Here is a 17,486-nt window from a genome sequence, read left to right as displayed (position 1 = left end):
TTCAGCTATTCAATCAAGTGAGCAGTGTTTGAAGGAAGGTATCCAAGCATTTAGCTACCTCATAAATGAGAGACTAAAGAAAAGGTAGAGTTGTATATTGTGCCATTCATTGGACTCTATTGTCTGTAGCAGTTGTTTATTATTTAGGACACGGAGCTATAAGACCATTCAGTCTTATAGTCATGAATCAGTGCCACAACCAAATGGGAGTCTGATTTAGGAGCATATGTCTCCCCTAGCTCCATAGAAAAAACAGAGAAAAATTTGAAAGGACTTGATCACAGCTTGCACAAGGCTTTAGAAACCCTTTGTTACACAAACAACCATTGCAGAAATGATTAGTGATTGGGTTGTGTCAGTCAGAGGCAGTTAGGCAATTGGGTGACCTGCACTTCTTGGGCCAGTCAGGCAGATGCATTGTGGAGAACTGTATTAGGTTGGATAGAGATGATCTGACAAAGTTGAACTAAAGCTTGTAGTAGAAATTTCTGAAGGAAATAATAGCTGTTAGTTCATAATCTCTGATATCCATTACATGTACTACTTAATAATGTATTTTATCAAGTTGCAGAGTAACTTCTTCTGAAGTAATCTAGACAAAATATATATTCTTGGTAGGATTTTGTAATTATTATTATTATTCCGTTTATAATACGTCTGCATTCAGTTTTTTCAATGGCTATGTTTTAAAAACAAAAGTAGGGAAAAAATGTCAGTTTTTCGTCTACTAGTGTGAGCATGATAAATTTCTAGAACCTTGTTGAAACTTCAGAACATTCATTTTATGATGCTGTGTAGGCATTTGCTCCATTCAGACTATTTTACTTCAATTGCTTCTCTGTAAGACACCAAATATGTTGTGGTTTTGTTTTGTTTTCTAACTTGAATCTTTCATTCAGTTTGGTGCAGGCCATCAAAGGCAAACTGCTAACATCAGTCCTACACTGATACAATAAATATGTGACACTAAATTTAACAAGAATCATGATAATACTTTTAGTACCAGAACAGCTTACCAGCCAGACGTATGCACAACACATGGTTTGAGTAGTTTCTAAATGTCACTATCATGTTTTATAGCTCAGAAGCTCACCCCTTCTTAGCCAAAATACTATAAATTTGTGTGTGTATAATACACCTTGCAGTGAATTATACAGCCATGCATTTAATGTAGCCTGACTTTCTGAATTTCTTGATTTAGAGGTGTGCTTATATTCTAGGAGTGGTGAGAGAAACTTGTGCTCTGTGGTGTTTTTTTTTGTTGGTTTGTTTGTTTGTGAGAATGATGGGTAATTCTGCATCAAATGGATACATTTTTTCATTGCTGTATTGTTTTTTATTATGGATTACATACATCAATTCTTGCTTTCTTTATGGGAAGTGGGGAAAAGAAACATGGTGCTACAGAAGTACAGAAATAGGGATCTTCCCTGAAGAAATGGGAGGATTCATCTCAAGAGAGGACGCTCTTGAGCTTATTTTTCAGAAGAGATTTTCCTCTTCATGTGTGCATAGATATTTCCTCTGTATCATAAAAGATGTAGGCATTTTGTACATAGATGCTACCATAATGGAGGCTACATTTGTGTGGTCAATTTTTCCCTAAGTGTGTGAGGAGTCCAGTGTTTTAGAAAGTCTGATCCTGAGGAAATGGCAAACAACTGTGCAAAAGGCTGTAAGCAGAAACAATGTACAGAATAGCTATATTTGGCCCATATGGTACTGGCCATGGAACACAAAATTATTTGAAGTAACATTCTAAAAATGTCAAACACACACACGCACAAAAGATGTTAGACAGTGGATTTGACGTGTATAGAGCTCAGTATGTGGGGAAAGGGTTGAAGAGACTTTCATTCTTGTAAGAACACTGTTGAAGACAGGCATGAGCACCTGGTTTGAGGAAGGCAGTTCCTGGAGGCAGGATAAATCCTAAAATGAGATTCTAGAGTCAGAGTCCATGGAGGTAGATGTACAATGAGAAGTTGGTGAGTATGGGAAAAAATACAATTTAAAATGTTCCTAATTATTCCTGGCTCTGTGCACTGGGTTACTCTTGTTCCTACTCCTTCATCGCCTATTGTGATGGCTGCTCCCGTAGTGGGTTCATCCTGTTTTAATTACCAATTGTGTGGCTTGAATAGAGCATGAGAATGAAGGAGATGAAATTAGAAATGTAGAGGTTAGGTTCAGGCAGGTCCTCCAACACTGTCAGAAGAGAACCTAATCTGTCAGAAATGAGAAGCTGTTAAAGAGTAATGCCAATAGCTGATGTTTTTAAAAAACAAAGTTTTAAACAATATATCATTCAAAAGCACAGGAAAGGTGGTGAACTAGAGACAGTTCAACTTGAAAAATTAGTCATCACAAGATGATCATCATCTACTTTACACCTTCTCACTAAAAAAAATGGATATTTCTATAAAGCGCATCCTGATAAACCTTGATTTTTTTTCTTCTTGGCTTGTTTCTTTAAATACAGTGTATTTAATATGCTTAGCGTGTGCTAACCAGAATAACTAACTGACCACATGAGGGATTTATAAACAGTCAGGTTTTGTTCTTAATGGTACTCTTCTAGTTATTTTTTTCCCACATTGCTTTGCTTTTGAATTATTAGAATGATTTATTACATTAAGGACAACATTTACAGTTCAGCACACTGAATGCCATTCCTCAGAGACGTGAACTGGGAATTGAGGAAAAAAGTATAATTTTTGTGGAGACAAAGCTCTTGAATATGAGGCTATTTTAGTTCTGCCACTGTTGTGACTGTTAGGGCCCTGTAACATGCACAGGCTCAGAACGATGTCAGTAAAACTAACAGCCTGCCATTATGTGTGCAATAGAGGCTGTTTTATTAATTTCTTTTATTTTTAGTTAATGTTCTTCTGCCCGATATCTCTTTTTTTTTTTTTTCTTTGTTTTCATGGCTGCCTAGCAGTTTATGTTAATGGCCTTCTATCCTGTCTGATAAGTTCACCACTTGATGACACTAACTTAGTTAAGAGAAATGTTTTCATAAATTGATCTCTCTTTTCCTTTAATATGGGCACACTGAAAAATTGAAGTGCACTTTCATCAAATAGTACTGGTAATCCAATGTAGTCCTTTGAGACTTATGTGCAAAATTTTCAGTCTATTAGATTGGATATCTAATCAGAGTTCATGAAAACAATAAAGCTTGTTATGACTTAAAACCAAAAACAACAACAGTCACCACTACCAGCAATGAAAACTTGGCTTATTTAGGAGAAGAAAATACCCTCTCCAACTCAAAACCCTCCAAAGATAAAATGTGCTAGTATGCTCGCTCCTGTAAATATCAGAGTGTACAGGTGATAAAAGTTTGCATTGTATTAACGATGGATCACATACTTTAAAAATTGTTGGGATGGACTGGGAGGGAGGGGAGCAAAGCAGAGATGTTGCTGGACTACCCAGGTGACTAGAGTCCCTTGGGCAAGTATGTGTGAAAGTGTTTTGTTTGTATGACAAATGTTGGCCAACTCCTGGATGTGATTGAGGAGTCCTCATTCTTTAACCAAGCCGTGCAGTGCTGGCTGGGCTAACGTGGGGTGAAACTCACTGTTGAAACTTGACCAGGATTAGGAGCTGTACTATCAACTGTTTATTGAGTGAGGCTTAAAAACAGAGTTTCATCAGTAAGATTTCACTTGGATGACTAGTGATCTAGCGTTGGAGAAAAAGAAGACTGGAAAACAGACGAGAGAGGAAAGAGGTAGTAGTGATTATTGCGTGACTTGATTAGTGCATGGAACTTCTCTTTTGCCCGCTTTTTCAGCAATATGTTATCCTGTGAAGCATGTGCGAGGCTAGCTAATCATCACCAAGGAGAGAATCCTTGTTATTCATCCTATTTGGGGAATCAAACTTGCAGTTTGGAACAAAGCCAGTTTTAACTTTTAATTTTAATAAGCACAGTAGTCTGTAGTTCTACAACGAGTGCACCTATTGAAGTTCAGTGTCTCATGTTGGCTAATAGGGTATATTTAGTTGAGATTTCATTCTGATACGCTTATGTTCCTGCACTTGAATCCACACGTATTGCAATGCTTGACTCAATTAGCAAGGCATATTCTCTGAAACACTGATGCCTGTTCTAATAGTTTCTTGCAATGCGAGGATGAGGCTTTCTTATTTTAAAGGAAATTAATAATAGGAAATCTTATAAATGGCTGTATTTCTAATTAATTCTGCATAATGAGAGAAAAGTCTGTCTGGGGAGCTGAGGAGAAGTCCTTATGAGAGCTGGAGAGCATACTTCACCTTTTATCAGTGCCCATCCTACCACCTCTGGTTATTTTGAAGATCTTTTTGCTTTTACTGATGAGTTACTCAATGCCATGGTTGCACATATTACCAAATCCCATTTGTGAAATTTTAATAGGACTTAAGCATATGCTTCAGGAAGTATGTACATTTTCCTGAACAGTCTCATAACTTTAAGTTGCCTGAATTGCTATTGTAAAACTTCTTTTTTTGTGTGTGTGTTACATAACAACTCAAAACACACTTGAGGCTCTAGCTTTCATGTAGCTATACATGTCACGTGAGTACATCAAGGTATGACTTTGACAATTATTAGAGCTGGCATCTTGGTGGAGTAACTGCATCAGTAGACAAGGGAAGAGCCACAGATGTCACCTATCTGAACTTCAGCAAGGCCTTTGACACAGTCCTCCATAACATCCTTCTCTCCAAAATGGCAATATATGGATCTAATATATGGATCTAATGACTGGATAATTCAATGGATGAGAAAGTGGTTTTGAACCATACCCAAATAGCGGTGGTCAGTGGCTCAATGTTGAAACGGAGATCAGTGATTAGTGGCATCCCTCTGAGGTCCATACTGTGACTCATGCTCTTTAGCATCTTCATCAGTGACAATGACTGTGTGATTGAGTGAACCCTCAGCAAGTTTGCAGCTGACATGCCTAAGATAGGCTTGAGCAGTGGGCTCAGGTGAACAGTATGATGTTCAACAAAGCCCAGTGCAAGGTCCTGCACATGAGTTGTGGAACCCCTGCTATCAGTACAAGCTGGGTAAATGAAAGGATTGAGCACAACCCTGCCAGAAGGGACTCAAGAGTAACTGCTGGATGTGAAGTTGGACACAAGCCAGCAATGTGTCCTCACAACCTAGAAAGCTGACAGTATCCTGGGTTGTGTCAAAGGAGGCATGGCCAGCAGGTCAAGGGAGGTTATCCTGCTCTTCTGCTCTGTGCTGGTGAGTCCACACTTGGACTACTGTGTCCAGGTATAGAGTCCTCAGTACAGGAGAGACACAGACCTGCTGGAGTGCATCCAGAGGAGAGCCACAGAAAGGATTCTAGGGACAGAACACCTGCCCTACAAGTACAGGCTGGGAGTGCTGAGGCTGTTCAGCCTAGAGAAGAGAAGGCTTTGGGGAGACCTAAGAATGGCCTTACAGTAACTAGAGGGGGCTATAAGTAAGAAGGGGTCAGACACTTTAGCAGGGTCAGTTGTAATAGGACAAGGGGATATGGTTCCAAACTGAAGGTGTGGAGATTTAGATTGGATATAAGGAAGAAGTTTTTTTACAATGAGTGGTGAAGTACTGGCATAGGTTGCCCAGAAAGGTGGTGGATGCCCCATCCCTGGAGACATTCACGGGGCTCTGAGCATCCTGATCTGTCTGTACATGTCTCTACCCATTGCAGGGGAGTTAAATGAGGTGACCTATAGAGGTCTCTTCCAACTCAAATGGTTCTGTGATTTTGTGATTCTGTGGAAATGTAACTTATCAAGTTTCAAATCACTACCAGTACTGAGTCACTATCCTTTCCATGCTCATTCATTAGTTCATGATAAGAAAATGTGTTGTGTGCTATGAGGTTTTATTGTAAATTAGAATTCTTCATGTGTAAGCAGATGTATTGCTTGTTTTCTCCAAATGCATTGAAATTTCCGTTCTGCAGCTGGACAAGGAGAGAGGTGCAAAGGTGAGAGCATGTGTGTTTGACAGAATACAGTCTTGTAGCTTGGCAGCAGTGGTGTGTGACAGTAGAGCCTTTCTGGGGTGGTGGCCTTGTGGACAAGGCTTTCCTTGACCTGCTGCTTTTCTTTGCTGGCAGCTCTCTCATGCTGACCTCAGAGGAAGGGTTGGGACAGTTGGATGCTCAGGTCATTCTGAGCATTTGGGGTTTATATTGTGAGACAGTTCAGATTGAGTTCATTTTGCTAAGCTGCTCACCCATAATGGGTCTGTCACAGAAGCTTGACAATATATTTATATCCATTTAGACAGCCTTTGCTTCTCAGTGCTCTTGCTGTGAAGGTTCCCTGCAGACCACTCAAATTTAATGTTGTCAAGTGGTAACCCCTCCTCTCTCCATCAGAATACATCTATCCTTTTCATGGACCTAATAGGCGGCTGTCTCTTGCAGCTGTGCTTTGCCTTTGAATTGGTATCAAGTAGCTGAGAGCGTCTCTTAATTTGACACCAATTTTCTCCTGTTCAGCTGGTGTAGCTGAATAACAGAGCGCATTTTGTGTCAAAAAAATCCCTTCTGGTTTTGTTTGTTGGTTTTTTGTTTTTTTGTTTTTGTTTGATTGTTTTTGGTTGGGTTGTGGGGTTTTTCCTTTTTCTTTTTTTAACAAAAATGTGCTGGGGTTTCTATTTTACTGGTAATTTACAAACAGTTGTTGGTTTGTTTCTGATGTAAAGATGCAGTGGAGGATGGAGGGAAAAAGAATAATTGTATCTCACAAACTGAAAATCCAATCTTCCTGACAGCTTTGTCTGGGAAACCTTATCAGCTTTCATGTACTGGATTTGCTAATAAAACAAGAAATAAATGCCTAATGTTCAACCATTAATGCTGAAATTCTGTAGGTGTATTTAATTCCACGTCTGGATACAAAACTGGATGAGTCTTTTATTTTGACACAGACTAAGATCATTCTGAAATATAATTTCAGTGTTGGCAGAGAAAGAATGTTCTGTCCTCTCCTTTTCTCTCCCTCTAAACAAGATCAAATCTAAACCTGCAAGGAGACATCCATTTCTAAATATAGTAAGCTGAACTACAAGCTTTACCAAGGTCTGGGGAGCCAAGCAAAAATGAATCCATTGGCTCTTCCCTCTACTAATTCATCTCCTGGGTCTCTCCTTTTGGGATTCACTCTCCTTGCTTCAGCCTCCTCTTTCCTTATCCTTCATTCTTCCCTTCAGTGCTGTTCTTCCTTTAATAATGGTTACCTTCGCTGGCCCTCCATTGGGATTCATCCTGTATCATGCGGCTTATGTGTGAGCTATGCAAACCCTTGGGCATTCAGATTACCTTAGGGTATTATTTCAAAGCTGGAGTTCAAAAGACAAGCAGCTTCTGTGAGTAGTGCAGGCACCATATAATTTGTGGAAGTCAGGGCTAATGGGGTGTTCACATGTTTTCTTCACTCACCTATCTCTCACAAAACACAGCATCTGAACAGCTCCTTTTGTGTATGCTAAGACAAATAGAAATAATAATACAGGGCAAAGGATAATACTCTGAAGGATACTTCTTTTAAAAACAGACTAAGGTTTAATGAAGTCTGCCATCAAATTTTGGCAGATGAAAGTCAGCTATGAAGAAAGAGCAAAGCTGGCTTCATTCTTTGCAAAATGTGCTTAGCAAAAATGCACTTTGGAGACATTCTCTCATTGATGAAACTTTCTGCAAGAAAAAAACAAAAGAGTGATTGTGACCATACCTTATGCTTCTGTGTGGCATTTTTATATCATTTTCTCAAAGAGCTTTCCATCCATGGCTTTCTAATTTGCACAGTATTGGCATCCTTACTGTTGGTCTTCCATTACCTCCTCTTGCAAACATATGTGTGAGTAAGAACACCTTACAAACCTTCTGCTCTTCTGAGACTTTCCCAGTATTTCCAGTGCACTTTTTAATTATAAAAGCTGAACTGAAATATCACGGACATATATTGTCATTTGGTTTCATATAGCGCATCTATCACAGAAATACTCTTGTAGATAAATTGAAAATGCCTTTGGAAAAGGCATAGTCTGGATTCAGTAGTAAAGCAGGTGTTAAGTAGTAGCCACTATTCATTTATCAAGTTTTCATAAGTCAACTTTTTAAAATCCTTTTCCAAAAGGCTTTTTTAAACACCATCTCCAGTTGCTCGTGGTCAAGATTGAATGATGGGAGACAAAACTTCTGAAAGGGATCCACTGTCAGCAGAAAAGAATTCTTCTCTAAAGTAGATCAGCTTTAGGCTCCGATTCCTTCTTGCTAGGCAGCCCTACTTACATATTTTGGGTGAATGCTGAATTAGCTCTGAAGGAACAAAAGTCTTCTGTGTGTACGTAGTGTGGATGAAAGCAGAAGTGGTTCTGTATCAGCTTAATTTAAAAATCATTACAAGTTATGTCTAGCAGACAAAATTGGCATCCCTGTGGTTATGCTACAGTGTGTCAGAGACCGTGGTTCTCATCTCACTCAGACTGGAGATCACTAGGAGGTCCTAGTCTTGTGCAGATGTGTGTTTTTCTCAAGTTTCTGGTTCTGATTTTAAAACACAAGGTGGAAATGAGAACAGGGCATTTATTTAGTGTTGCGCTACTTCCTAGTGTTCAGCAAGCAGCTTCAGTCTGGGGCTTTCTGCATAGAGAAAGCAGGCAACCTGATTTAATTTTTCCTCTTCCTACAATTCTGCTTATGAAATTGCAGTCGTTTGTAGTCTGGGAGCAGACACACTGCATGAGGAGGGGAAGGCCTCAGCTGCTTTTACCAAATGAAATGACCTTACCTAAAAAGGCTCTTACTGCAGCAATACCAGAGGACTGCGAAGCAAACTGCTTCTATGTACACTGCACTGGTAAAAGCAGAGCCCACGTTCTAGGTAACATTTTGGATTCCCATCTAGCCAGCGGCTAGAGAGATTTTAAATCCTGGATTGCCTTCAAAAGGAAACCTGTCTGCTTAGGATTGACAAACTCACCTTTAACTCTTTGTGTGAGATGGCAGCAATGTTATGAAATATATATATATTTTTCCCAGCTGTGATTGTGCTACAAGCAGCGAGCCATGCGTCATGGCTGCTGGATTATAAGCAATGTGGGGCAGATAAACGCTTGCCACCGTGCTTTGTATTGTGGCTGGTACAAGGAGGCCCTGCTGCTACCCAACGCTGCTGGTGGCTATCAGGCTGAAAGAATTAGAGCAGCTAGGAAATTTGTAAAATGTGTAGACAAGATGTTCAGATAAAGAAAAGACTAGATCAGTGAGAAACCTGAAAAGCTTTTGTGAGACTCTCTGGTTTAACATTTATTACTGTTCTGTAGGGTTTCATCCCCAACAAAAGTTGATTTTCTCATATTAATATATATATATATTTCTTTAGAGAGCACACATGACTTGCAAAGTCACAAATCTTCGAGAGAGACCTATTCCTTTTCACTTTTTACACTGTTGAAGGTATTGTTTTAGTTCATTATAAAACCTGGAAAAATCAGCAAAGCTGAAACATTTGCAAGTGTTCTGTGATGTACAAACCATACTCTCTTAGATTTTTTTTTAATTATTTTTATTTTTATTTTATTTTCTGTAGCAATGTGTTATTCACAGTTTCATGGGTGGAGTGTTGAACTCTCTAGGAGTCTTTGCTTTTGAAGATATTTCCTCTTATATGAAAAAGGAGTTCCCAAGATAGAAAAATAGGATTATCTTTTCCAAGCACAAGGACAATGTGGCTATTTCTTTGTTATCAGGAGTGTATAGTTCACCGTTCTCATCAGCTTAAAGTGTCATCGTTTTCTTCCCTGACATCATCCTGGAGAGCCAGGATATTTTCTAAAATATCCAGTCTTTCTGGCATTTTGAACCACCTTTCTCTTGTTGGATATTACCAATGGCATTCAACTTATTTATGGTGTTTCACAAGTGCTCACCTGAAAATATATGCAAGATTGGGAAAGACTGGTTGCACTGCAGATTACCTGATGTAGTTGGCCAAAACCAACAAAAGCAAACAAAGCAAGCTCTCACAGATGTAAGCTCCTCTCCAGATGACTGAACATTTGAGTATGAGCTAGGTCCTTCCACTCCATGTAGCGTTGCCTATTAATGGCCTCAGATTTACTACCATAGCAGTAGTTCTGAAGAATCTTTACAATGATGGGCAATACTGCAGTGTGTGTATGGGGGAAGACAAATATACACTGATAAGTTTATTTCCCAAGAGTAAAAAAGATAGGAGTAAACCTTAATAAAATGGTGTAATTTAAAGCAGTTATGTGATATCCTTAATAAAGTCTCTGACTTCTGAGTAACAACAGTGCTAGGAGCACAATTCTTGGGTAATTACTTGCAACATTCACCTAAGCTTATCTGTGTTTTCAATATATTTTAAGCGTTTGAGGCACTGCATTTCTGCAGAGTGACTTTGTTTACTTCAAAATTGCTAGTTGAGACTGAATCTGAACACCTTGTTTTTTAGAGATGGAAAGGTTTAATACCACCTTCCTTTGCCTTCCCAAAGAATACATTGCTTATAATTAGCTCTGGTGTCTTTGCTAAGTAGAATGAGGATGTCCAGCTGTGCAGGTGTTGTGGGCCAGCAGTAGGCACTGGAAGCTGGAAGCTCTCTCTGTTGAACAAACTGTTCATAAGCCAATCTCATGTTGAGAATGTTAAATAACAGTGAAGAGTTTAGATATGTTTGCAGATCTGGATTCTAAGCCCAAGTCTTTATCTGGCCAAAATATACTGGGTTTTGGGTTTCAGTTTTAATTGCAATAAGACTTTTTTGATGGTTTTCACATTTCCCAGTGTAATTGAATAGTGTGATCTGCAGCTGTGCCATTTCTCTATTTACCAAGAATACTGGGCAATGTTTTAGCTTGATTCTTCCCTGACATTTGCTTGATGGATTAATTTGGGCTTTCTCTAGAACTGTTCATAGAAGATCAAATGTAAAAATCAGTAGGGACCCTTCTGTAAGCTGATGATCATACACTAAATGCATGAATTATTTTTTCTGCTTTGTTACATAATGCTCATAGAGCTACATTCAGAGGGACACCTTGCCACTCCCTCACGCTTAAACATGATTTTACTCTATGTTGTAGCTTACATGAAAGTGTATGGAGTGTGTATTTGAAACTAGTAATCACAGCCTGAACCTCTGATTAATCAGCTGAGGCAAGTGTTGAGTCAGCTGTGGGAGCACAGGTGAGGGTAATTCAGCTGTGCTTCCGGAAGGGGTGGAGCTTGATTCCACCTCCTCTAGACCTCATTTAAGGGCTGACCACCACTAAGGCGGCATCTCTTTGAGACTGCTTCTTTGTGGAGATCAGATAACCAGCCTCAGCATTTTCCAGCTAGACTGAAGGTGTCCATACTGGTGAGTTTTTCCTACAGATAACCTTTTGGATATATATCACTATCATTCTTGTATTATTACCATCTTTGTATTATTTCTACCTTACTGTCCTTGTTTTATTCTCACCTCACAGGAGTGCTGAAGGGTTTTGTTTTCTTTATGCTACCTAGGACTTTGTTCAGAAATGTGAGCTGAAAATAAAAACGTGTGAAGAGTGTTACTACTTCTAAGTTAAAGTCTTAAATCAAGTATTATGTTTTGTTTACTTCTTTTTTGTCCTGTTGGTTCACCCTATTAAATATGAGTTGGTTCACACATAAAGTTATTAGTGCTTGTGCACAGAAAGTCATCCATTTGCAGTACTAAAATACAATTGCTTCTGTGTTCTATCATATGTTCAACACTGTCATGACAGAAAAAGGGTGAATGTCAAATTTCAGAATATCTTGCAGAAGAGCATCCAAGGGCTAATTCTTAAATATCCTTTATAATCCATCGAATGCATAACTGTACATTCATTTTTAAATAAGTGTAACATTCTACAGTAATACAGAGGTAAAATGTTATGCTGAGTCGATATAAAATCACAAGCATTACAAGTTATAACATTATTTTTATTCCAGTGCATCTCCTTCTGTGGAAGTAAATAATTATTTACTCTAATAAAATATTTGAAAATATCTAGTCAATTTTTCCCTGATTTATTCTGTTACAAAACCGTTGTAGTCCTATCTGCTTTACAGTCTGATCAGCAGAAATCAGATGACCAACATGTCAAAGACAAATAATTTTTCCATAAACTTACTATGAGAATCTTTACTTTTCTAGTCCTTTGTTGTCTTTAAACCTCAATTCTTTTTTTACCATCTTCAACAAATAATTAAAATGCATACTTTAAATCTAGGTAACATAGGAATGGTCAACTTGGCAAAAGAAATTGAATGATTAAGGTCCATGAGAACTAACACTTACTACACAAAGTTATAAGGAAGATTTGTTAGAGTGATTATGTTTCAGTAAAGTAGCAGATGAAGTTCCATTTTTAAATAATGTAGGTAATTCATATTTGGAAACAACTTACAGTTGCATTGATTATTAATAATTATTAATAATTATTAATATTGCATTGATTATCCTGAAATTAAATATTAGCATTTAGTCAATAGGTCTTAGAGCAATGCTATATTTAACTCCTTGAAAAAAAATTCCTCAGCAGCAGTTAAAATTGAGCACTAGTAAGCAAGATATGGAAAACAAACTAGGAAATATAATCATGACGTTGCTTATATACTTGCATATGCTGTGTACACGTCTTAAAAATAATTTATTTGAAGTGTTGTTTCTATTACTTAAATGTCTGAGTTAGAAGGTGAAGAGAACCACCTTTTTCTGAAGAATAACATCTGTATATGTTCCATGAAAATTAAAATCAGAAATGCATGAAAAATATATGTCAAAATAGAAGTTATCTGTTTTTGGCTAAGCAATGCTTGTTATTGACTAGCTAGTCAGATTTTCTTTATCATCACCTTCATTATCTTTGTTTTAAACTGCAAAAAGACCAGCAGTTTTGATGAACATGGCTAAATTGTATGGGATACGTAGGAAATGCTTCCCATGGAGGCTGCATAAAACTGCAAGTGCTACTGTACCTGTTGGCAAGAAACAGTAGCTTTTAAGATAGTTTTATAATTTTTTTTGTTTGTTTGTTTTTGTATAATAGTTTTTTTGGTTTTTTGGTGTGGTTTTTTTTTTTTTTTGGTGGGGATGGGAGAGGGCACATGGGAATCCTTAGGGGATGTCTTTTCATGTCTTAAAATGGACAAATGGCACTGAAAAAAATATCTGCATCCAAGGTGAAAGCAGTGGCTGCTTGGAACTTGTTCACTGGCTTATGTGGATAAAAAGAATTTCTGAAGTTTTCAGTTTTAGAGAATAGGGTTTTTTTAATTGTAATCTATAAAGCAATGCTGCATCATGATGATTTCCTAGTTATAGAATGAAGTTAATGAAATTGTATTCCATTTAGCATCTCTTGGATAAATAATTTGTATGTATAATATCTTTGTTATATTTGATTTTATCAGTTTCATGACTATAGTAAGCTTAGGATTAGTTAAAGCCAAAATGCACGTGACAGGGCTTTATAGAAAAGAGCTTCCTAACTCACCAGGAATCTTTTTCAGTATGTGGTTTGTACAGCTACTACTAAAGCCTTTACAGTTCATAACTGAGAAAAGAATCCCAGTGTTCACAAGAATGAATTTATGATGCTTCCAATGAGAAAATATTAAGGGTCTGTTAGACTCAAATTGTTGGGGGGGGGAAGCTAATTGAATGTCTGTCTTTTGTCTTTAGTCATTCTTTCCTACTGAATGTTGAAGTGTATTATGGTAGACAAGATGTTGTGAAGTTGCTTTTTATTTTTGAGTGCATTCAAGCCAACTTCAGACTTGGTAGGATAAAATGCCAGCATTGCTTATTCTTTACTTCCCTTCTTTGATATAAGTTGTTCCCAATGGTTGGCATTCCCAGTCCATAGCGTATCTGGAAATAGGAGCAGAAGATGCATGAAATTTTAATTTGATGCAGGTCAGCATTACAATAGGAGGTAGGTATAGACTGATGGCTCTTTCAGAAGGATGGTGCTGCAGTTAGAGGCACCAGTCCATGAAGCTCTGTTATGGTTGCTGAGATTTGGTGAATTTTATGGAGAGCTATGCAAAGAGCCCCACAGCTAGTTGCCATCTGCTTGCTTGCATTCCTGTCTGGTATGTATACTGTTCTATAGTTTCTTCCTTTTATTGATTATTTTCAGGATCGAGGATGTCTGGTTTGTTGTAACCTTGGTTTCATCTGATCATGTTTTGTCTATTTGGTGCTATGGTCTTCTGCATGATCATAGAATCATAGAATCATAGAATTACTCAGGTTGGAAAAGACCTTGAAGATCATCAAGTCCAACCGCAGCCTAACCAGTAGCCTATCTCTTAAAAAACAACCACAAAACAATACCACAACAACAAACCTCTGCTAAATCATATCCCTGAGTACCACATCCAAGCGACTCTTAAACACATCCAGGGATGGCGATTCAACCACCTCCTTGGGGAGCCCATTCCAGTACCTAACCACCCTTTCTGTAAAGAAGTTCTTTCTAATATCCAACCTAAACTTGCCTTGGCGCAACTTGAGGCCATTTCCCCTCGTCCTGTCACAAGTCAGTAGTGAGAAGAGACCTGCCCCACTCTCACTGTAAGAACCTTTCAGGTACTGGAAGACAGCAATAAGGTCTCCCCTCAGCCTCCTCTTCCTCAGACTGAACAGCCCCAGCTTCCTTAGTCTCTCCTCATAGGGCTGATTCTCCAAGCCCTTAACAAGCCTCGTTGCCCTTCTCTGGACCTGCTCCAGTACCTCCATGTCCTTCTTGTGCTGAGGTGCCCAAAACTGGACACAGTACTCGAGGTGAGGCCTCACCAATGCTGAGTACAGGGGCAGGATGACTTCCTTAGTCCTGCTCACCACACCATTCCTGATACAAGCCAGGATGCCATTGGCCTTCTTGGCCACCTGGGCACACTGCTGGCTCATATTCAGCCGACTGTCCATCAGCACACCAAGGTCCCTTTCTGTCTGGGAGCTTTCCAGCCACACCTCCCCAAGCCTGTAGGGTTGCCTGGGGTTGTTATGACCAAAATGCAGGACCTGACACTTGGCCCTGTTGAAACTCATTCCATTAACCTTGGCCCATCGATCAAGTCTATCCAGGTCTCTCTGTAGTGCCCTTCTCCCCTCAGGCAGATCAACACTCCCTCCCAGCTTAGTGTCGTCTGCGAACTTACTGAGGGTGCACTCAATCCCCTCATCCAAATCATCAATGAAGATGTTAAACAGAAGCGGCCCAAGCACCGAGCCCTGGGGGACGCCACTTGTGACCGGCCATCCAACCAGTTCTTCACCCAGCGGAGTGTGCACCCATCCAAACCACGAGCAGCCAGCTTCTCTACCAGAATGTTATGGGGGACAGTGTCAAAGGCCTTACTGAAGTCCAGGTAGACTACGTCGACAGCCTTTCCCTCATCTACTAAGCGGGTCACCTTGTCATAGAATGAAATCAGGTTAGTCAGGCAGGATCTACCATTCATAAACCCATGCTGACTAGGCCCGATCCCATGGCTGACCTTTAGTTCGTCCATGATGATACCTGAGATTATCCTTTCCATAACCTTCCCAGGCACCGAGGTGAGACTAATGGGCCTGTAGCTGCCAGGATCATCTTTCCGGCCCTTTTTGAAGATAGGCGTCACATTTGCCAGTCTCCAATCCACCGGGACATCCCCAGTCAGCCAAGACTGCTGAAAAATTATGGACAGTGGTTTGGCGACCACATCCGCCAACTCCCTCAGAACTCTAGGGTGCAACCCATCCGGCCCCATGGACTTATAAACATTCAGCTTTCTAAGTAGGTCCAGAACCATCTCATCACGGATCACGCAAGGCTCTTTTGGTTCCCCCTTCCCGTCTACCAGTGTAGGGGGCTGCGTTCCCAGGGAGTTACAAGCATAACTATTGAAGACCGAGGCAAAGAAGGTATTAAGTACCTCAGCCTTGTCCCGATCCTCAGTGACCAAGTTGCCCTCAGAATCCAACAAGGGATGGGGATTTTCCTTAGCCTTCCTCTTGGTATTGATGTGTTTATAAAAACATTTACTATTCTCCTTAACCTTAGAAGCCAAGCTCAATTCTAGCTGCGCCTTGGCCTTCCTAATTTTCTCCCTGCACAGCCTCACTGCAGACCTGTAATCCTCATAAGTAGCTCCCCCATTCTTCCAGAGACCGTAAACTCTCTTTTTGTTCTTTAGATCAAGCCAAAGGTCTCTGGTCAGCCAGCCCGGCCTCCTCACCCGTCGGCTCATCTTTCGCGATTTTGGGACAGTCAGCTCCTGCGCCTTTAGGACAATTTCCTTAAAGTATTCCCAACCTTCCTGGGCTCCCACACTCTCCAAAGATACTCCCCAGGGGGCCCTCTCAACCATAGTCCTGAGGAGGTTGAAGTCCGCCCTCCGGAAGTCCAAGGTGGCAGTTCTGCTGACTCCCCTCCGCGGTTCGACAAGGATCGAGAAATCTAGCATTTCATGATCACTTTGTCCCAGACGGCCTCCAACCTTTACATCCCTCACCAGACCGTCTCTGTTAACAAACAGCAGGTCCAGAGTTTTGTTTCCCCTCGTCGGCTCCTTCACCAACTGTGTCAGGAAGTTATCTCCCACACACTCTAGGAACCTCCGAGACTGTTCCCTGTCTGCTGTATTGTAATCCCAGCAGATGTCTGGGAAGTTGAAATCCCCCACCAGAATGAGGGGGAGTGACCTTGAGACCTCCCCCAATTGCCTATAAAGCATCTCATCTACCTCATCATCCTGGGTAGGTGGCCTGTAGCAAACTCCCACAATAACATCGGTATTGTTGGCCTTGGTTTTTATTCTGATCCATAAGCTTTCAACCCTGTCATCATCATTATTGATTTCCACACATTCACAATCTTTTTTAACATAGAGAGCTACACCACCACCTTTCCTACCTAGCCTATTTTTTTTAAAAAGTTGGTAGCCCTCAATCACTGCACTCCATGTGTGGGAGTCATTCCACCATGTTTCAGTGACGGCAACTATATCAAAATTTTCTGAACAAACAATGGCCTCCAGCTCCTCTTGTTTATTACCCATGCTGCGTGCATTAGCATAAAGGCACCTGAGCTTGGCCTCCTTGCGATCAGCAGCAGCCCTAATAGCCTTGTGACTACTATTAGGCGTTTCCACAGCCACCAGCTTAACACCAGCCCTCGTGTTTTTCCTACAAGGAGGCAAGTCATCCTCCTCCTTCACCAAGGGCCATGACCTTAGGGGTTTAGAAGCATACCCCTCTCCTGCAAGAACAGGGACATTGCATGCAGTTTCCATTTTGGTGACCCCAGCTACTGCCCCACCCCCCTTCATAACTAGTTTAAAGCCCTCTGGATGAACCTACCCAATTCTCTCCTTAAGATCCCTTTTGACCTGTGGAACCCAAGGTCAAAAAACCCAAACCCCTGCCGGGCACACCAAGCTCGG

General features: G+C 40.2%; 1 protein-coding gene across 14 annotated transcripts in view; it reads left to right on the top strand.

The window, feature by feature from the left end:
* The window catches only part of LOC140248656 (poly(rC)-binding protein 3-like), a 471,372-nt gene that overhangs the window by 185,223 nt on the left and 268,663 nt on the right, over positions 1-17,486 (top strand). The gene's annotated exons all lie outside the window — the stretch shown is intronic.

This window comes from Excalfactoria chinensis, chromosome 2, assembly GCF_039878825.1.
Source record: "Excalfactoria chinensis isolate bCotChi1 chromosome 2, bCotChi1.hap2, whole genome shotgun sequence".
Classification (NCBI taxonomy): Eukaryota; Metazoa; Chordata; class Aves; order Galliformes; family Phasianidae; genus Excalfactoria; species Excalfactoria chinensis.
This window is presented reverse-complemented; position numbering and strand designations above follow the sequence as displayed.